At 41.6% G+C, this 22,864-nt stretch overlaps 1 protein-coding gene across 3 annotated transcripts in view; it reads left to right on the top strand.

Annotated features, from left to right (window-relative positions):
* Positions 1-22,864, top strand: part of LRRC8C (leucine rich repeat containing 8 VRAC subunit C) — an 80,520-nt gene that overhangs the window by 44,146 nt on the left and 13,510 nt on the right. The window lies entirely within an intron of this gene.

Genomic DNA, 22,864 nt, shown 5'->3' with positions numbered 1-22,864 from the left:
CCCTGAGATCATGATCTGAGCCAAAATCAAGGCAGATGCTTAACTGACTGAGCCACCCAGGCACCACCCCCGAGATTTATTTCTGAATTAAAATGTAACCCAATCAAAATTTATTCTGTGTAGATGCTATATATTCATATATTGAGTCCAGATGCTTTTGCTTACCTGTTATGTGCCAGGCACTGTACTTTAAGGAGATGCACACACACATATATACATACACACACAGTTAATGTCTCAGGTAAAACTAAACCAGCAGTTAAGTGTTTTACTATGATAGAGGGATGTAAAGCAGTAAAGGATTGCAGAGATGGGGCACTGGGCTTGGAGAAAAGAGAAAAGGGGATGATTGTATTAAAACTTGGAAAACCAGGGAGCATGGATGGCTCAGTCAGGTAAGCATCTGCCTTCAGCTCAGGTCTTGATCCCAGAGTCCTGGGGTCGAGCCCCACATTGGGCTCCCTGCTCAGCAGGGAGTGTGCTTCTCCCTCTCTTTCCTGCTCTTTCTTGCTCTCTCTCAAGTAAATGAATAAAATCTTTAAAAAAAACCTTGGAAAATCAGCGATAGGGGGAGGAAAGTGGGGGTTGAAAAAGGTGCCAAGAAGGACAAAGAAAGTTCTAAGTCATGGATGTTGGGAAGAACGTGATTTCTTTGGGAAATTGTCAGTAGGACTGACATCTGTTGGGTGTCATGAGTGTGAGAGTTGAAGCTATCTCTGCCTGTGAATGGAATCACCAAGGAGAATGTGGCAGGTGACATGATGTCAGAGGTATCAAAGCAAGAGTGAAGGAAAAAGGGGTGCCCCTGCAGGAGACTGAGAAGGGGCATCCACACAGATAGGTGGAAACCAGGAGAGAGGAGGGGCTCAAAAGTCAGGAAGATGGTGATGGTAGGCATACAGCTAACTCATGGACTAAGGAGAGAAAAGTGGCACATAGGTCATTCAAAATCATAGTTTGAGTGGTTGGAAAAGTGAATAGAAATTAAAGACTGTGGGGTAGATGTGACTTTCAAGTAGATTAGCTGAGAAGAAGATAAACTTGGAAGAAAGGAAAATAACTAGAAGTGGTGCAGAATAGAAATAAAGGCCTTTTAAGTGTTGACTTGTAAGAGGTGTCTGGGTGGCTCAGTTGGTTAAGAAACCAACTCTTGATTTCGGCTCAGGTCATGATCTCAGGGTCATGAACTAAAGCCCTCATCAGGCTCTGTGCTAGGTGTGGAGCCTGCTTAGCATTCTTTCTCTCCCTTTCCTTCTGCCCCCCCCACTCCTCCGCCAACCTCTTTTAAAAAAAAAGTTGATTTCAATAATAGTTACCACATAGTGTTTCCCAAGTGTCAGGAGAGTTTCTGAATACTTCATACATATTTTAACTCATTTCATCCTCATGGCAACTGTAAGATGTAGGTACTATTATTATCCTCATTTCCAGTGAGATAACAAAGGCTCAGAGAGCTTAGGGAAACTTCCAAGGTAAATGCCAAAAACCCAGGCAGTTTGGCCCCAAAGTCTCTGCTTTTAATCTCTAAGCCCATGCTGCTTTTTATTTGTAGCCTGAAAACATTTTGCCCTTCCTCTGCCCCCCAGAAAGGATGCCAGTGAAAAACTAGAACTTGAGAGAAAGAACATATGTTCACTAGTAAATAAAACAAATGGTTGTTGAAGAAACCACAGTGTCCTGGGCACTGTCCTAGGTGCTCAGAATTACCAAGGCAGGAGGAAAAAGTAAAAGACAAATATCCCTGCCTTATGGAGTTTAAATTCTGTGGGAAAGCCAATAAGAAAAACAGTTAGTGGATTATATGTTAGAATATTATATTATATTGTATCATATCATATTATATCATATTATATTATTATAATATTATATATTAGAAGGTAATAAGGACAGTGGAAAAGAAACGAGAGCATACGAGGATGGTCTCAGCAGGTAATGTTAGGAGTTGCAATTCTCAAGCAGGAAGCCTTCATTGGGAAGGTGACGTCTGATAAAGGAACTGGAAGAAGTGAAGGAGGAGGCCGGGCCAATGTCCAGGGAGGAGCCTCCCCGGAAGAGGGAAGAGCAAAAACAAGAGACACGTGGACAAAGTGTTCACAGATCCCTTCCCCTTCTCCAGGAGAATTTGACATTTGACTTTCTCAACTTTCTAGCTCTGTTTCCCTGGAGACCTGATAAAAGTAGAATGTTAGCCGTGTTACTAGGCAACGGTGCTGATGGTAGAAATGACTGCTGTTTGGTCAATTGCGGCTGGGCTGGAAGAATGACAGATGCCTGGGAGGAAGCCACACCACGGGACTTCTGTGACTGTAGGGACACCTATAACTGGGCAGGCACATCCCTTGATGCACCGAAAGGGTATCTATTGAGTTACAACAGATTATCAGTCCCTTTGGAGCATAAGGATTTTAAGACAGGGTAAAGGCAGACCCCCACCTCCAGCAGATCTTTTTTCCTTGTGCCTGAGATGATCTGGGGAGGAGGGGCTTGCAATGAGGTCCTGGGCAGGGCGTGGACCATACACAGATGTGAAGGTTCTTCCAAAGGTAGGAAGCCTGATGCTGCTTTGCTGGCAAGCTCTGACTTACCTCCTGGATCTTGCTAGGTGATTCCACAGCCAGATGAGTGTTAGGCTCATCTTAGAGTCTGAATGTTGAGATGAACCTAGAAAGACCCCTGCTGACGTTCTAGGCCTGAAGCAGGGGTGTCCGTGGAATGCTGAAGGAAGAGCCTCGAGGCCAGGGTCTGGAGCAGAGGGAGGGAGGGGCAGGGTAGAAGAATAAGGCCCGAGAGGCACCAGCTGTGGTTCACATAGGACCTTGTTGTCCCCTATGAAGGGTTAGGCCTTGCTCGGAGTGAGATGGGATATGTTTAGAGGTTCAAGCAGAAGGTTGTCAGATTCTGACTTGTGTTTCAACAAGACCACTCTAGCTATTAAGAATACAGTATAAGGGGCAAGGGTGGAAGCCGGGGGATTATTTAGAAGGCCACAGCAGTAATTCGGGCAGAACAAGAATCCGATGGCTTGTACAAGGATTGAAGCTGTGGTTCTGGATACATTTTGAAGGATAAGCACTAAGATTTGATGAAAGATGGAATGTGATATATGAGAGAAAAAAAATCATGACTGTAAGGTTTTTTAGGCCTGAGCATCTGAGAAAAGTTTGGTTTTGAGCATAACTAGATATCCATAACTAGATATCCTATAAGACTGAGGAGTTCAGGGTGGGTGAAGAAGGATGGTCCTCTTCACGAAGAAGGAGGTGATGGATTCTGGTCCAGGTGGCAGGATAACCCTTGATTTGTGGAGAGGGTCTTCCACCCGATCTATGAGGAATGACGGCTACAGATGCGTTTTGTGGGGGGAGAGAGAGAGGCTTAGGAAGATGAAAGTCTATGCCTCATGGCTTCTGTGAGGTAGAAAGTGACACATCTGCAGGGACCTGGTGAGGTCAGAGGGGTGGCGGCATGTGGCAACAAGGAAGGCATGGAGTAGGGTCCTCCAGGAGAAGGACAAATATTTCAAGTGGCCGGTTTGGGAAATAGAGAGGGAGGTGACATGGCCAGGAGGACTCCCATCTGTTTTACTTTATTACTATGTCACGGTGCCTGGCCCGGCCACAAGACCTACTTACAGAGTGCAGGATTCGTTTCTCTCATTTGTGTCCCCATGGCAGGATGAAATGCAGGAAAGAGAAATCACACAGAGGGTCTATAAACACTAGTAGTTTGGGGCACCTGGGTGGCTCAGTCTGCCTTTGGTTCAGGTCATAATCCCACGGTCCTGGGATCCAGCCCCACATCGGGCTCCCTGCTCAGTGGGAAGCCGGCTTCTTCCTCTCCCACTCCCCCTGGTTGCACTATCTCTCTCAAATAAATAAATAAAATCTTAAAAAAAAAAAAAAAACAACTATTAGTTTACTTGGAACAACATGAAAACAAGAGCATGAACCTATGCAAATGTCTATAATGAACATCATTTAAAAAGTGTGCCCAGGGACGCCTGGGTGGCTCAGTTGGTTAAGCAGCTGCCTTCAGCTCAGATCATGATCCCAGCGTCCTGGGATTGAGTCCTGCATCGGGCTCCTTGCTCCGTGGGGAGCCTGCTTCTCCCTCTGACTCTGCCTGCCACTCTGTCTGCCTGTGCTCACTCTCGCTCTTCGCTCTCTCTCTCTCTGACAAATAAATAAATAAAATCTTAAAAAAAAAAAAAAAAGAAGTGTGCCCATAGGGGCACCTGGGTGGCTCAGTTGTTAAGCATCCGCCTTCGGCTCAGGTCATGATCTCAGGGTCCTGGGATCAAGCCCCGCATCAGGCTCTCTGCTCAGCAGGGAACTTCCTCCTTTCTCTCTCTCTGCCTGTCTCTCTGTCTACTTGTGATCTCTCTCTGTGTGTCAAATAAATAAAATCTTTAAAATATATATATATAAATCAATAAAATTTAAAAAAAAACAACTATTAGTTTACTTGGAACAACATGAAAACAAGAGCATGAACCTATGAAAATGTCTGTAATGAACATCATTTAAGAAGTGTGCCCATAGGGGCACCTGGGTGGCTTAGTTGTTAAGTATCTGCCTTGGGCTCAGGTCATGATCCCAGCATCCTGGGATGAGCCCCACATCAGGCTCCCTGCTCAGCAGGAAGCCTGCTTCTCCCTCTCCCACTCCACCTGCTTGTATTCCCTCCCTCACTCTCTCCCTCCCTCTCTGTGTCAAATAAATCTTTAAAAAAAAAAAAAAAAAAAAAGAAAGTATGCCCATAGGGAGCCCAGAAGGGACAAGCAAAGGAGTTCAAGTGAGTTCAAGCACGACTTGGTCATCTCTTCCTGTGCCGCAATCACAGTCATCTTCCTGGAGCACAGCCCTGTCATGTCTGTCTATTGTGCAGTGGCTCTTGGTGCTCCCCAAGGAGCACCCCACCCAGCGCCACCATCACGCCTCAGAGAGTGACCTACCCTAGGCCCTTCACTCACAGGCCTGTTTCATCCTCACAGCCTTTAAAAGAAAACAGACCTCAGTTAACTAGATCCAGGGAGTATAGTCTGAGATGTCAAGGCTCTAAACAATGAGAAATGCCTCAAAGGAAGATTGTGTCAGAATATGAAGGCTTCCAGGCTCCAGATTCAGACAGAGTAGACCATTTGATCCAACAAACATCCCTACGTACCCACAATATGCCAAGCATGGTGTCAGGTGCTAGGCGCTGGAAGAGAACTACAGAACAGCCCCTGCCCTCAGTCCTAAGAGTCTAGAGACCAGATAATATCTACGTACTTTGGCTCTTTAGAGGGAAACTGTAGAGGTGGATTAGTCCCATTTTTCGAATGAGAATTTTCATCTGAAAGCTTAAGTAATCTGTCCCAAAGCCAAAAGGAATGCAACGGACATTCAGATCTCCTGCTGATTCACCCCTGTGCACTTGCACAAATCATAGGGCCAAATACTACTTGTAAAACAGGATCTTCAGTATAAAAGCACATACAAAATGACTAAAAGGGAAAATAGAAAGAGAAAGAATTAATTTCCCCAATTCCGTCTTAGATCTTCTAAAAGATTATTCACTGTACACCTGCCATAAAAAAAAGAATAACTTTCAATCTATAGTAAACATTGAAGAAACAAAAAAATAAAATATGGTATAAATTACCTAAGAAAGTAAAAACATCCCATATAGCCACATTACAAATGAAAGTAATGTTCCTTAGGGGAAGATTTTGAGCTCTTATTTTAGTTCTCCTATAATCCTCTGAAATTGGCTTAATGACTGGTAATTTCATAAACAAAAGCTTCTCTGTGAAACTAAAATTCCTTTCCCAATTCCAGGGCAATTGTTTAAATACTTAAATAGGGGTGCTTGGGTGGCTCAGTCCTTGAGTCTGCTTTCAGCTCAGGTCATGATCCCGGGTTCCTGGGATCGAGCCCCGCATCAGGCTCCCTACTCAGTGGGAAGCCTGCTAAGTGAGAATCCCTCTGCTATGCCCCATGCTTGTGTTTCCTTTCTTGCTGTCTCTCTCTATGTCAAATAAATAAATAAAATCTTTAAAATAAATAAATACTTAAATAATCATTAAAATCATATCATAAAATAGGATTTTATGCCTTGGGTTTCCCTTTGTAGAATGAAAGTGTGATCTTTCTTTCTGATCTTATTTACAAAACAAGTTATTCCTATGGTTCAAACACATGACAAAGCAAATCTAAGGTAGGGTTACAAAAAAACTCAGTGGTTATAAAACAGTAGTCTGATAGCTTTTTGACTTTTTGAAATGGCTTCTTCCAATAGCAAGTAAAACTTGATTGTTTATTCCTAAAATATTGTGTTCAGCGGTGCCTGGGTGGCTCAGCTGGTTGCGGATCTGGCCCTTGGTTTCAGCTCAGGTCTTGGTCTCAAGGTCAGTCATGGGATCAGGCCGCACTCAGCTGGGAGCTCAGCATGGAATAAGCTTGGGATTCTGTCTCTTCCTCTCCCAACCTGTCTCTCCCCTGTGCATGTATGCTCTCTCTCTCTCTTTCTCATTAAAATAAATAAATAAAATCTTTAGAAAATGTATTGTGTTCATAGAGGTTTAACACTTTGTATTCTGAGAATACTGGGGAAAGGAGGAAGTTATTACCTATGAATCAGTTGTTATCAGTGTCCTTTTTTATTTTGCCCTGATGTAAAGGGTTACAGTCAACATGCGGGTCTTACTCTTCGGACAAATATTTGTCCATTTCCAAGCAAGTAGCTATTTTCAAGACTGCCATGCAATAAGAGCACGTATAAAAAGCATTCCTTAGATTACATCAGTGCACATTAGAAGCAAATGTAAACTCATTGTAAACCAGGAGACTGTATGTATCCTATTCCTGCACAGTCACACACCCTTGAGGACCAATTGTGTAAACACCCAACTTTGTGCTATAAACACTATTCAAAACTCAACACACTCAATAAAATGGAACAAATCCTGAAAGGTCAACACATTGCTTCCTGGAAAAATAAGATTGCTTTAGATCTCTGCTCCGTGACTCCAGGTTATCTTATTATGACCAAATCCAAAACAGCCCACAGGCAGGCTGTTACCAAATATAGAGTTAGTAGTTAGAAACCAGAAACAGGAACTGGACGCAACAAGCCCCCTGGAAGTCCAAAGGGACTGCATTGTGACTGTTACACAAGAAGACATTTCCTGCTTTCTGAATTAGGAAAGAAAGCCAAGAGAATGATTTCAGTGACTTGAGAGCACCTACCGAAAACTCCTTGGGGATGTAACCCAATACTCGGGCTCAGTCTGGCCAGCAGGGTCACCCCAGAGAAGAGTTTGGGACATCTGAGTCTGTTGTTCAGAGTTGATCCCCACCTTGATTTTCGGTGCTTATTGAAGGTAACTTCTGCTTCTCTGAGAGCCATCAGTGTCAGTGTCACAGCAATGGCCTGCAGGTGAAGAGACTCACAGACGGTTCCCTGGAAAGTAGAGGTGAAAACATAAGAGACTCCAGAACGATTCTGGAGGAGTTCATTTTGATCACGTGCCCTGAATTCCAGCTTTTGTCTCCTTCCCCCACCCTCTGTCCTATCCTGCCTGGATTTCTAGTAGATGTTTGTCTTTAATCAATTTTTTTTTAAGATTTTATTTATTTGGGGGCGCCTGGGTGGCTCAGTGGGTTAAGCCTCTGCCTTCAGCTCAGGTCATGATCTCAGGGTCCTGAGATCGAGCCCCGCGTCGGGCTCTCTGCTCTGCAGGGAGCCTGCTTCCTCCTCTCTCTCTCTCTCTGCTTGCCTCTCTGCCTACTTGTGGTTTCTCTCTGTCAAAAAAATAAATAAAATCTTAAAAAAAAAAAAAAGATTTTATTTATTTGACAGAGAGAGAGAGCACAAGTAGGCAGAGAGGCAGGCCGAGAGAGCCAGGAAAGCAGGCTCCCTGCTGAGCTGAGAGCCCGACACAGGGCTTGATCCCAGGACCCTGAGGCTTGGCCCACTAAGCCACCCAGGTGCCCCATGTCTTTCGTCAAATTTGAATTTAGAGATAGAGAGTCAGAAACTCCTACTCAGATTAACCTCGTGTTTTAGGTGAAACTCAGAATTCTGATGAAAGAGCAGGTGGCCCCAGTGGGGAGGCTGAAAATGAAGCCCTGATCTAAGATCTGTTTTATAAAGTTTCTGTGTACCATCGTATCACCATTCTACTTTAGGTCTGAGGAATATAAGACAGAAATCATCTGATGGGGAAAATAATTTTAAAGAGCAACCTTTCCTATCTCTCTAGGATGGTGGTGGGTGCTGTAAGGGAAACACTATTTCAAAGTCCTTGTTGCATCTAAGTAACTAAAATATGCCTTAGTTAGGACTTCTTGTTACACTGGTTTATTCAAACTGATACTTTTGATCTTCCCTAGAACTTAACTCTTGTCATCTATCACCTTGACAATTTAATGTGCAGTGAATTCCTGGCCATGAGAAAATATATGAGTGCCTTTCACCTCATCCTCTTGGGTTTAACATGGGCATGAATTTAAATGCTTTTCTTAGATCATCTGGTGCTGTCCAATGCCAGTTAATGAATGAAGAACATTTCCTTTTATCTTACTATTATGTATTGTTATGATCATGTTACCTATTGATTTTTTAATAATGCATCTTTTCCTTCAAATAACATAGCACTGATAGACTTTAGGGGTGTGTGTGTGTGTGTGTGTGTGTGTGTGTGTGTGTGTTTCTATAAGAAGCAAATGAGATTTACCATATATTTAGTCTCTGTTGTTCATCCTGAGTTATAAGTCACCAATACCTGTGTTTAAAGGTCTCTGTCAAGTATGTTTGCTCTGATATGAAGGGCATGGTCTTGTGTTTCTGATCAGGGCACTGCACTTGGAGACCCTCTCCAGTCCTCTAATCCTATCAGCCAAACAGACCCACTAGTCCTCCTTTGCTTTCACTTGGTTTCTCTCGAAGTCCCCTCCTTCCCATTTCACTGAGGACACTGACAGCATATGGGTCCTCTCATCCACACAGGGACTCTGAGGTAAAGATTTGGCTAAAACCAGGACTACATTTTAATTGTAAGGCTAATAAATTTCTAGGTTATATCTGGAGTCTTCTGCTTAATATAGAGTGCTGTTCTTTCTTCCTCCACTGTACTGTTTTTCTGTATAAACACTTGCATTTTTGTTATGTTTACTTTATAATTTCTATTGTTTTGGAACATCTAGCCTTAGTATAGTTTTAAAAAAAAATTAACCCAGTATTGTTTTGTGTTCATTTTTTAAAATATGTAATAAAACACTTCCAACTAGAAGATACATACCAACTAGAGGATTTAACAAAAAATAAGATACCATTCAAAATAGCCACTATCACATGTATAGGAATTAAGCTAACCAAGAATGCACAGGAACTTCACAGAAAACTTTAAAATGTCTAGTGAATGACATATAAGACAATTCAAATTAATGGAGAGATATTATATGTCCTCAGATAGTACAGAATTGATATTGCAAAGGGTCTAGTTCCCACAAATTATTTTATAAATTTAAAGCAATATTAATAAAAATCTAATTTGAATTTTTTAGAAACTTGATAAATTTATACCAAAGTTTATAAGACAAGTGCTCACTTAATAGCAGTGATGGGGAATAGAATGGCATAAAGGGAGAAAAGGAAAGAAAGAAGAAAGAGAAAGAAAGAAAGAAAGAAAGAAAGAAGATAGAGGAAGGAAGAGGCACTGTAAGAATGATAATTACTATGCACTGAGGAATATGGATAATTCAGCCCTCTGTCCTTGAGCCTCCCCTCTCCCTGTCCCCCTCCACACACACCACCCCAACTATATGAACTAATTATTTAAATATTCTTTATAGAGTCAGGTGCTCCATTTAAATCTTATCCTTTTTTTTCAGTTATAAACTTCTAAATCTCTGTGCAAATATTTCTGTTGTATTTTACAAGCTGGAATTTTCTTTTTTCTTTTCCAAGCTGGAAATTTCTTAACTCCAAATTCCACAAGTAGAAGAGTCATTAGCTATAAGATTCATCATACTTTTGTTTCAAAAGCAAAAATCTGCTGGAAGAAATACCTCTAAGTGATCTAAACTCCATAAGGTCATGCCTCATGTCAGGTTTATCCTCTATCCCCAGGACCAAGGGTAGTAGCATGCCGGTGTAAGCACTCACTAGAATTCATTCTGTGGAATGAAGGGATGAGTGAACAAGGAAGAGTAGATAAGACACTTTTTGCCAAGTGGTAAGGTGCAGTGAGAATAACAGCTGTAGAAGGGGGCTGATAAGACCTTTGAATCACAAAGATAGGTATATCCATTTGTGGGTATCTCATATCATAACTTCAGAGACTGTGACTAGTGCAAGAGAGAAACCCACACCCCCTGAGGCCTGGTGGAAGGTATGCTTGGCCTAAAGTTGAGAAGATTGATGGGAATATGAGAATAGACAGCAAATATGTGTGGAAAGTTGAAATGTCTTAAACTTATGCCCTGTGTCCTAGAACACCAAATAGAACCAATAACAAATTTTAGGAAGGAGGATTTTGGCTCAGTACCAACCCAGACTCTCAAAAAGTCTAGAACTTTCTGAAAATGTCATGTGAAGTAAGGAGTTTTCTTTCCTTGGAGATGCCCTTCTACGTGGCCCAAGAATCCGTGTGTCATGCAAACAATGTTCCTTTGTTCTCTGTAATAAATAGTGCTAAGCAGTGAGGTCAGGCAGTGATAAAAAATGACAAATAATCAACTTAAAATACATTAGATAGAAGTGCTTTGTGAAAAGTAAAGCCAGGGGTGCCTGGGTGGCTCAGCGGGTTAAAGCCTCTGCCTTTGGCTCAGGTCATGATCCCTGGGCCCTGGGATCAAGCCCCACATCGGGCTCTCTGCTCAGCAGGGAGCCTGCTTCCCCCTCCCCCCCACCCCCACCTGCCTCTGCCTACTTATGATCTCTGTCTGCCAAATAAATAAAAATTTATTTATTTAATAAATAAATAAAAATCTTATAAAAAAATAAAAATAAATTTTAAAAATTCCAAAAATTTAAAAAAAAAAAGGTAAAGCCATATAAGGAGAGAGAGTGACAAGCATTCTACTGTAAAGAGGGTAGTCAAGGAAGTCCTCTCTGAAAAGGTGACGTTTGAGCAGAATTAAAGGAACTGAGAGAGGTAGGGCTGTGGGTATCTAGAAGAAGAGAATGCTAACTATAAAACAGAAGAAGCCAGTGTGCCAGCTCCAGAGGGAGCATAAGGGAGTGCCGCCCCTTGCAATTTTTCTTGTTTGCATCCTTTTCATCGGGTTTGACATCAGCATTAACCTACCTTGAGCATCACCACCAGTACTTGGGAGCACTGCGCTCCCACAAATATCAGAAGTCTTAGAGTGAAGCTTTCAGATTTAAGTCTGACTCGTGAGATTTAGGGCAAAGAACTTAATCCTACAGCTTTGGGGACCTAGGACCTTATGAATTGCCAAAGCAATTAGCATGACCCTTGGTCAACACTAGCCGGAGTGTGTGGCAGAAAATGTCAAGAGCATACCTCCTTGTCCCTACAAGACTTGAAGTTGCTAAAAGGCAGGATGCGGGGGCACCTGGGTGGCTCAGTGGGTTAAAGCCTCTTCCTTCGGCTCAGGTCATGATCCCAGGGTCCTGGGATCGAGCCCCACATCGGGCTCTCTGCTTGGCAAGGAGCCTGCTTCCTCCCTCTCTCCCTGCCTTCCTCTCTGCCTACTTGTGATCTCTGTCTGTCAGATGAATAAATAAAATCTTAAAAAAAATAAAAATAAAAAAAATAAAAGGCAGGATGCGTGTCTGATTCATTTTTGTGCCCACCTGCATGTCTTAGACTTGCCCCAGACTCAAGAAATGTGTGGGGTAGATGCATTAATATGCTTCAGCAGCCCGAAGAATTCAGTGACTATCTTAATAAAAACAATTATGTGAACGTGCAGCCTAAAACTGAATCATAAACTGACAGAGGAAAACTTGTGTGGGGTAATTAATGAGGAGGTAATAAAAATCAGATCTTCCCCCAAAAGTAGAAAAAGCAGCCAGTAGCAAGTAATCTTCCTTTAGAAATATCAGAGATTAAACGCAGCCTTCTAGAACTGGGTAAGCACAGAGGAAGCATCATTCTTAGAATAATCAGCATAAGCCTAGTGACAAAGAAGTGAGATAAGCCCTACGTTTGAGCAACAGACTTGGAAAAACAAGTTATTTGAAGATGTATTATAGCAATGTGCTACGGATCAACACAGCCTGACTTATATGTGGTTATATGCCCTCGTGTGCTAGAAAAGTACAGCCAAAATTTGTGTAGGAAAAAATCATGCTCTTTTAGCAAAGAAACTTCCAGAAATTGAGGTACCTACACAGAAGAAGTTATAAAGTCAGCTCTGCGAGACCAGTGGGATATATTTTACAGAACTGAGAATTTGTTATGTTTTGACCATATGTGCTTGTTTTATAATAAAATCGTAGTTGACTGCCGTGGTGAAAACCAGGTTTTTCTTATCCAGACAGTTGCCCATTTATTCAGATGTTGTGCAGAGAAGTATACTGCCAACATCCCGAAGTAAACCATATTATGGGCACTGATTAAGTTCTAGAACAGTATTAATACTTGACTTTGTACCCAAGGATGTGATTTTATGAGCTTCCCTAGAAGTCTGAAAATCTCCATGTTGTTTTGTGGGAAAATGATTTCTTCATTCTAAACAACCAGTCCAAACATTCTAAACAACAAAAGTCCAAAAATGGACTTTTGAGGGTTGTTGTTTTTTTTTTAATGTTCATTAACTCTTTATTATACTTTAGTCTTTCGGGGATCTTTAAAAATTAACTTAAAATTTAGTGGTTCTTGAGTAATGGTCATACTTTCATAATACTTGGTTATTTTATTCTTTAAAGTTTATAGTCCCGCACTAATTAAATTTCCTTAAAAAATAAACACAACAGAATTTCAGAATTGCCAGGGGATTTAGAGGTGATTTACTATAGGTTCCCATCCAATAGACAAATCTCTTCTATAACATCCTTGACAGATTAATATCTAGTTTCTATTTGAGTATATGTAGTGATAGGGAGAAGTATTCTGTTCAATGAAATTTTCGCGAATTTCAACAAAATCCGTATGTATTTATTGAATGATGACTAGGTGCCGAGGACTATGTTTGGCTTTATGGGGAGAAACAAAATAATTACGGGTCCATCTCTGCCCCAGGAAGCTTAAGGAATAGTTGGAAAGGCAAAATAACATATTCTTTCATTCATTATACCATTTTATTTCACATGCTCTGTTACATGCTAAGTTCTAACAACACAAAACTTGGTCTTGGCTCTGAAGCTGTTTGCACTGTTACAAAGATAAACATTCATACACATCCATCTAAAGTGTAAGATAATTGTACATGTGTGTACGTTCATGCTCACATGTGGTCATGTTTCAATGACCATTGTTTGCAATGACTACGAAAGATGGAGAACAGTTAAGTCTACCTGGGGAAATCAAGTTTGTCAATACTCATTATTCGATGATTTTTAAATTACATTCCTGGGGAAGAAAGGGTTATGGTGGGGCGCCTGGGTGGCTCAGTGGGTTAAAGCCTCTGCCTTCGGCTCGGGTCGTGATCCCAGGGTCCTGGGATCGAGTCCCACATCGGGCTCTCTCCTCAGCGGGAAGCCTGCTTCTCCCTCTCTCTCTCTGCCTGCCTCTCTGCCTGCTTGTGATTTCTGTCTGTCAAATAAATAAATAAAATCTTAAAAAAAAAAAAAAAAAAGAAAGGGTTATGGTGTGTTACAAGGAATACGATTTGTGAGGCAAAGTAAAATTTAATATATGTTCACTTGGAAGATTCTATAGCAAATGAAGACTCAGGGTTTTTTTTCTTTTTTCTTTTTCTTTTAATGTTAACAGGGTTTCTTCTCCCTAAAGAATAAAGAAATAAAGTCTCTTAAATATGCATAGTGACTTTTCATCATATAATAGCAAGTCCTAAACATTAGCTTTCCTAAGAAGTAAACTATGCTAACTGGCAATATTAGGGTCAGCTATTTTAAAATTGAGCTCCAAGCATATTAGTCCTTCAGACTGGTGAGAGTCTTTGCACTGATACTTAAAGCTAAGGCTCTGTAGCTTTAAGTTCAAACATGTTAGCTTATGTTTTGGGATAATGATGTTAACTTTTAAAATATAGGTGCTATATAGAACACTTTATGTTAACTGAAATTAAAATAAAAATTTAAAGGATGCCTGGGTGGCTAGTTGGGTGAGGGATGGCTTTTGGTTTCAGCTCAGGTCATGATTTCAGGGTCGTGGGATCAAGCCCTGCATCGGCCTCCACGGTCAGCATGGAGTCTGCTTGGGATTCTCTCTCTCCTCTCCCTCGGCCCCTCCCCTGCTTGTGTGTGCTCTCTCAAATAAATAAATCTTTAAAAAATAAAAACTTAGGGGCGCCTGGGTGGCTCAGTGGGTTAAGCCGCTGCCTTCGGCTCGGGTCATGATCCCAGGTCCTGGGTTCGAGCCCCGCATCGGGCTCTCTGCTCAGCGGGGAGCCTGCTTCCTCCTCTCTCTCTGCCTGCCTCTCTGCCTACTTGTGATTTCTCTCTGTCAAATAAATAAATAAAACCTTTAAAAAAAAAAATAAATAAAAATAAAAACTTAATTTAAAAAAAGAAGAAAATAAATTGTAGGTGCTACATATTGGACTCAGAAATGCTTAATGCATGATGAGAAAATGTAGAGATATCTCCTTCTGGATCACTTTTGTGTATGACTATATTGGTTAGTCACTTAATTTTATATTTTTAGAAATTCTACACCACCAACCACAAGGCTTTTGTCTATTTAACAGACCATCAATTACATCATCGTTTACCTTGTAAGAAGCCTCATGCTCACTGGAAATGCAAAACCTGAGTTGATTTTTATAATTTCAGCTACATCGAGTAAATTTAAAGAGAAAAGTGAAGTCTTTCCCCCAGATTTCAAACAGAAAATATGAATTCTCCCATAGATGGGTTTTTAGGTAAAACACATGGCTTTTCTGAGCCTCAGTGTTATTAAATGAGCAGGATAGTCATCATCTTCATTTCACAATTTATTGTGAAAAAGTGGTGATAAAATAGAAATGTATTATTTTTAGTCTCTTTAACTATATACTTCAAATGCCTTTATCTGGTGCATTTCCTTATAGCCCAAAGTGTGATTAGTTGGGTTCTCTGCGAAGCAGATTGAGAAAGGTCTAAGATAAAGGCCAGATGCTCAATTCTTTTCTCTCCCAGAGCACCACACAGGAGCTTGGTAAACAAAGGACAGGACCAGTCAAAAGAACATTTGATGAAAGCTCAGCTCTGGCCCCAAAAAGTCACTATATCCATCTTCTGAGCTAAGGCAAACTTCAGATAAGTCACAAGGCCTCCCTTTGCCTAAGCACTGAAGGCTATGTGATCTGGATGAAGAGGGGCTGAGGGGCAGCTCAAAAAGCTTCATTATCCTCTTTCCCTGCACTTTAATCTCTGCCTGCCCAGAGCGAGAAAGGGGACACTCAGGCAAGGAAGAGACTGAGGGGAGAATGGAGGGTTAGGAGAGGGGAAGAGATTGCTGATTCACTCTAAAGCCAAGGGGAGAGCTTCTCTGATCTACCTTCCCCAGGCGCACCTAGGATATGGTCTACTTCCAAGAGAGGCAGCTCCAGACCCATCATATCACACCACCTTCAAGGAAGAAAAGAGACTTCAGAGTGGTGACCCCCAGGGGCACCTGGGTGGCTCAGTCATTAAGTGTCTACCTTAGGTTCAGGTCATGGTCTCAGGGTCCTGGGATCCAGCCCTGCACCGGGCTCCCTGCTCAGCGGGAAGCCTGCTTCTCCCTCTGCCCCTGCTTGTGTTGCCTCTCTCGCCATGTTTCTCTGTCAAATAAATAAAATCTTAAAAAAAAAAAAAGTGACTCCCAAGGGAAGCTCTAAAGAAAGAGTCCAAATGAACTAATCTTAAGAGCCTGCCACTCTTATGAGCACTAAGCTTCCCTACTTTTCCTTTAATGCTACTGTCACTACTAGCCCCATTTCTCCTAGAAAGTAGGGAGGAACAAAGAAGAGTCTTGCGTTCTGCCCAGAGGTCAACTATCTAGATACGTCAGAAAAATATCAGTAACTGAAATTCACCCTGCATGGTAAAAGCTATATTTACCTGGAAGGTGTGGAATCCTTCTTATCCAAGTTAATGATATTTCTGGAGTCCAGATAGGTTAGCTTCCAAAAAGCATGATGATTTCCTACCATCCAACAAACCTAATGACTAAGGATTGCCGTCTCTTGCCTTACCTGCTAGTCTTCCGTGACGTCATAACAAGGTACAGGAATTCTCTCATAAATGATAACCTCTGTCCCTTCACATAAGATTGACCACAGCCTTGACATCATTCACTTGCTGAGTACTGTAGCAATTTTTCTTGGATTATTAGAGTAAATTTCTAAAATAAATGACCATATTTTTAAAAAATCCCTTCAGTACAATTTTTTTTTTGTTTGTATGCTTGCATTGTTTAGAATTGTGCATTTTTGTGCTGGTTTACAGCACTGTTGTCTAGATAGCCCAGAGGATTTATGTTTCTCTTTGTACTCCTCTAATTTCTTTCATCTTAGTCCTGTTCACACATTTATCTGTGAACTACAGGGTGTCCAGGGATAAGTCAGTTGATTGCAGAACTAGGATTTCAGTTCCTGGAGATTGCTTCAAAAAGATCTTTCCCGGGGCGCCTGGGTGGCTCAGTGGGTTAAGCCTCTGCCTTCAGCTCAGGTCATGATCTCCAGGTCCTGGGATCGAGCCCCGCATCGGGCTTTCTGCTCGGCGGGGAGCCTGCTTCCTCCTCTCTCTCTCTGCCTGCCTCTCTGCCTACTTGTGATCTCTGTCTGTCAAATAAATAAAAAAATCTTTAAAAAAAAAAAGATCTTTCCCTTCATTATTTCAAGAGCATAACTATAAATATTTTAAATTCCACAGGCAACTGAAACAAACTCTCTCTATTGTGAACCATTTACTGTAGTTTCCTAATGTTTACCCATAGTTTCTTTTAAATCCTCTAAATTCTCTCATGTGGTTTTGACTTTGAAATGCTTTCCACTTAAATCTTAAATTGCCAAGATTCAAATAATTCACTAGTCCACTTGGCTTATGGAAAAATGCCATGAAGCAAAAACAGTTTTGAATCTGATCCACTCCCTCATTTTTAAATTTTTTTTCCCCTAATTCCTTTTGCATCCCGGTGCAGCCAACCTCAAATGGAGAAGAAAACACAATGTAGATACCACTAAGATACAGGAAATGAGAGCATCCTTGATGACTGAAAAGTCTCAGACTCACCAAAGGTTTAAAAAATTAATATTTGGGGCACTGGGTGGCTCAGTCGGTTAAGCAACCAACTCTGGATTTTGGCTCATGATCTCAGGGTCGTGAGATCAAGCTCTGCGTTGGGGCTTTGCGCTGGGCACAGAGTCTGCTTAGGATTCTCTCTCTCCTTCTCCCCCTCCCCCACCACACTCACAAAATTGTACCCGCGCTCTCTCTAAAAATAGTCAATTAAAATAACATTTATAATATGTGTAGTCGTCCTCACCCTTGAAAAGTCAGTGTATTTACAGTGGTAGGAGAATCACCTTTATTAAGGGAAGTGTCAAATGTAGACGTGATTCTAAGGCAGATGAGATGGTTTCTTTCTGACTGAGGAATAAATGGATGTTGCTTCCCAATTCTGGCCCCCTCTTCGTGTATCTTAAATGAGTAAGCACTCAGCTCCGGCTTTAGGAATCACGAGGCAGACATCATTTGGCAATTTGGAAGATGTGTGAAATGAATTGTTTCATCTCAGAGGAGCATAGCTCGAACACATATTATTTCCAGATGTTCACTGGCATCCGATTTTATAAGTGTGTGTGCTTACCATTGTGGTTTTTTTCCCTTTGGTGGGAAAATGTCTTTGCTTATTCACCTCTTATTTATTGCATACCTAATTTCTACCAGGCAGTATTAGTTAAGGATGGAGTCAACGTTTAGAGAGCTTGCTGGTCTGGGAGGTAAAATGATGAGCAATTATGCTGTTTCCTTATCTGCTGTGATGGGGGCAAACCAGGGCTTAAAAGACTCTTCAGGGTTTTTTTTTGTTGTTAAGATTTTATTTATTTGAAAGAGAGTGTGGATGAACAAACTAGCAGTGGGAGGGACAGAGGGAGAGGGAGTAGCAGACTCCTGATGGAGCAGGGAGCCCGACTACTGGGGGGCTCAATCCCAGAACCCTGGGATCATGACCTGAGCTGAAGGCAGCTGCCTAACCATTTAACCGACTGAGCCACTCAGGCTCCCTCTTCCTGTTCTGTTTAACTATATGTCCTTATTCTATATGGTAACAACTCCAGAAACTATAACTTTTTTCAGTGTTTAATTCTTCTCCCAGATTAATGGCATTCAAATCCCTCAAGCACAGAAGTTTCTGATAATGCAGGGCCGAGAAGAAGTGCTTGATGCCTGGGTTTTAGTCAGTACAGATGAACCCTGTAGCAAGTGAACTATTGCTATACCTTACTACCAAGAGAATTCATGAATTCAAAAATTCACATTTTAATCAGTTCATCCCTCCATTCCCTTGAATTTGGCTTCGAGGACATCGACCCTGCACATCAGAAGTGCCAGGGTATGACTTTTTTTCTTCTTCTCCATTTCCCGTTGCTGTCGAGGAAATGAGCAACCAATAAAAACAGACATTTTACTCAGCCTTTGTGTTTGTTAATAAACACCTTAAAATGGACAGTTTGCTTAAGACTGGTGTTTTCTTCTCTCTCTTCCTTGTTACTCTCTGGCTATAGGTACACTTCCTCCGTACAGTGTCTTACTACCTGTCCATCACATAAGATTTAAGCGCCATCCTTAAAGAGAAGGCAGATACAATGCACATGGCACACAGGGAACCCCACACCTCGCAGTTATGCGTTCCCATTTCCCCTGGAGACAGGTGCTGGTTTGTGCTGGTGAGAGGGTTGCCGGGTGCAGTGCTTGGAGATGTCTGTGTCTGTGCTTCCGTGGTGACTGCCTCCAAATGTACACACAAATGTACACACACCAGCCTTGGAGAATAGGAAGACATATGAATCAGACATTTGCTGAGAATGAACCCATTTCGGTGTTCACCGCTCTAGAACCACCTTTCCTACCTTTTCAGTTCCTTCTCTTTCTCACCAAGATGTGTTTGTGCCTAAAATATTTCCACCGGTTAGCCCTGAAGTGAAATCTACATTTTCAGAGTGAATCCTGTCACTGATGGAAGCAAATATTGTCTCTTGAGAATAGGTGCTTTCTTTATCTTCTAGCACCTTGTTTCTGGGAGAGTTAAGTTTGTACATTAACTGATAACTTAGAGACATGAACATTAACTTCCTTCCCTTGTATCTCTCCCTTCTCCCGGGAGAATTGAGTCTACCTCAGAGAGAAAGAGCCACACTCCATCTTTCCCTTCTTTTCTCTGGCTCTTCCCATGTAACTCTTTGTTCCTGCCTCTGGACCCACGAGGTTCTGACCTTAACCCTCCCATAACCTATCCAAGTCCAGTAGCTTCAAGGTCCAAGTGAAGGTGCTCCAACCCCATGAAGCCTACCCCCCTCACTCCAAGCCTGAGTGCTCATTGTACTTACCACACCATTCACTTGGTGTATACATGCCTCGTTTGCACCCGTGTGACTTTTCATGTGACTCTTTATGTCTAATAGAGCTGAAGTGCTTTTAGAAGAGTAAACCTTGGTTATGCCTCCTTGATTTTGCTATGTTGCTTAACATAGAGTGGATATTAAAGAAGTTCTAGCTGAGGGGCTCCTGGGTGGCTCAGTGGGTTAAGCCTCTGCCTTCAGCTTAGGTCATGATCCCAGGGTCCTGGGATCGAGCCGTGCATTGGGCTCTCTGCTCAGCAGGGAGCCTGCTTCCTCCTCTTTCTCTGCCTGCCTCTCTGCCTACTTGTGATCCCAGTCTGTCAAGTAAATAAATAAAATCTTTAAAAATTAAAAAAAGAAGAAGATTCTATCAGTTCTAGCTGATAAAACTGAAACTACTCTATCCTTAATATCTCTGAACAAGTCCTGGGAAAGAGGTCTTTAGGATCTGTTTCTTGCTAGGTCATTCTGGGTTAGGAGAGGGTTTTTTGTTGTTGTTATTGTTGTTGTTGTTTGCTTTTTGTTTTTTTAATGTCAGATTGGGGGCAAATCTAGATGATTAGCTGTGGGATAGAACCCTTTGGAATCAGCTGTATTTGAATCTATGGGGTGGGAAAAGGACAGGGTTTATCACCTTCATATTGGCCCATCTGCCTCTTTGTGGCTACCATCTACCTGATTGTAACTAGACCATAACCAAGTTAAAGTTCTACCTCTTTGGGACGTCTGGGTGGCTCAGTCAGTTAAGCATCTGCCTTTGGCTCTGGTCCAAGTCCCACCTCAGTCTCCCTGCTCAGTGGGAAGCCTACTTCTCCTGCTGCCTGCTGTTCTCTTGCTCTAGCTCTCACTCTGACAAGTAAATAAAATCTTAAAAAAAAATAAATAAACCACTACCTCTTTAAAGAATCAACCCCAATCTAAAGAATATGCCTGGATCACAACTTAGCATGTTGAAATGACACCTGCCGTTTTATCATACGCAGCAAAGAAGTTCTCACTTCTTTTAGTGGTAATATAGTCATATTTGTGGCTTAAAGTCTAGATGAGAGAAATAATCTTGGGGTTCTAATGTATAGAAAAAGAGTAATGGACTTAATTGTTGAGGTTGTAGGACAATACGTACTCTCGTGCTGTTATTGGGAGACACAAAAAGAAATTCAACCTTTGTGTGGTAGGGAGAGGGATTCGGCGTGACAGGTGTACCTTGTCTGGCACTACCCAAGTAATGCTGATTCTTCATAGTCTTGAGACTAAAGTTTCATATTAAAACACACACACACACACACGCAGATTTTTCTTCTGGAAAAGATCCTAAAGCAAGTGTTGTACTTGAAAACGCTTGCTCTGTTCAATGTAGGTAGCCACGATAAAGTATAAGAGGAGATTTTTTAAAAATGCCTTCATGGACTTGAAAACAAGAGAGCATTTCTGTGGAGTAGGAATGGACTACTGAGTGGAGCTGAGCTGAAGTGACTGCCAGGCTGTGAGCCAAGGACAGGCAGTAGCAGCCAGGGGTTGCGCTCCCGCCAGCAAGGGGAGCTAAAAATGCACGAAACAAGATAAGAGACCAGAGCCTGGTCACTGTTTGAAGCCAAAGGCCCCTGCTTCCCAAAAGGAAGCTGAAAAGAATGACAAGTAACTGGGTGGTGGACTGGTGCTTCTGAGGAAACCGAGCCTCCCAACCAGGAACGGAGCCAGCCTGCCTGCTGTTTCCCAGCCGGATCTGTGAGACCCTGACATGGGAGCAGAACACCAGAACGCCATGATAAGAGCCAGTGGTGGGTTGAGGGGCTGGGGGTTGGGTGCAGGAAACCACAAAAGAGCACACAGGAGATGGTGGGAGACAATCTCCACCTCAGAACCAGCCTCCCACTGAGGGCACAGGAAGAAAACTACTCTCAGAGAAGGCTCTCAGCAAAATTAGCCGATGGTCCATTGATTTACTTGAGACCAAACTACATTTTGAACCAAATAATGAAGTTAAAGTAAATATACTTACAGTGGTCAGAGAGATAAAGATATACCATTAAAAATTGGGGAGCTGTGACAGAAGAGCAAATGGATAGAAAACATTTAGAAATAAAAAAAAGTCACTGAATTTGAAATATGAAAAATAAGACGATGAATTCGCTAAGATTCCGAGTTTACCCAGATTAAAATTAAATTAAAAAGCACCCACACCCATGGGTGATCCCTGAGAGGTTCTAACATCCATCTAATAGGAATGATGGGGGGAAAAAAATGGAAGAAATGATAGAGGAAGTGTGTAAGCAATCTTTAAGGAAATTTTGGTGAAGTTTTCCAAAACTGAAGAAAGTTGAGTCCTGAGCTACAGATATTGAGCAGGATTAATCCATGTATATTCAAATTAAAGTGAAATTGTAGAGGATCTGGGATTAAAGGCAAGATCTTAAAAGCTACCGTAGAGAAAGCTAGATTGCCCACGAAAGAACAAACTCGATCCGACAGCAGGCTTCCCAGCAGTGAAAATAGAGGCCAGAAGAAGATGGACTTGTATTCTAAAGTGCGGAAGGGAAACTGCTATCAAGAGAGAATTTTATAGAATGAAAGCAGTAGAGACACATTCAGATACACAGGGCTTATGAACTTGCAGTCCACAGACCCTTATTAAAAGAATTATTAAGGAATTTACTTAGAGAAGATGCAGGAACTAAGAGAACTGATGAGCTCATGATTTGATAAACCTACAAATAACCTCAACCAACTAGAGGTCATTTTTTTTAAATGTGTGTTTCAGGAGAAAACTGAAACAAAGCCCAAGAACAGCGCAATAGAGTAGTTCACTGGGTAGTTCAAACATGCTTGGGGACAGGGTTGCAATACTGTGAACTTAAAATATGTATGTTTTAAGAAATTATAATTAGCTTCTTCCTAGAAATACAGTCTACACCTTACTAACCAGGTGAGGCAGGATGGGAACTAGCTAGTGGTATGATCAGTGCAGCAGAAGGCAGGAAGAAGGAAAGGGATATATAAAAATAAAAAAATACAGAAATAAGTCCAAATACTAGTAAATATCCAAATATGAGTGAGCAAAATAATGTAATGAGTTAAATTCACTATAAAAAGGGCAATTAGTTTGGATTTTTCTTTTTTTAAGATCCATAAGAGAGACACCTAAAAAATGAAACAAAATCATAGACAGGTGCAAAGTCTGAAAGAACAATATATTTTTT

The sequence above is a fragment of the Lutra lutra genome, chromosome 4 (genome assembly GCF_902655055.1).
Source record: "Lutra lutra chromosome 4, mLutLut1.2, whole genome shotgun sequence".
Lineage (NCBI taxonomy): Eukaryota > Metazoa > Chordata > Mammalia > Carnivora > Mustelidae > Lutra > Lutra lutra.
Note: the sequence above shows the minus strand (reverse complement) of the source record. Positions and strands in the feature narration are given on the sequence as shown.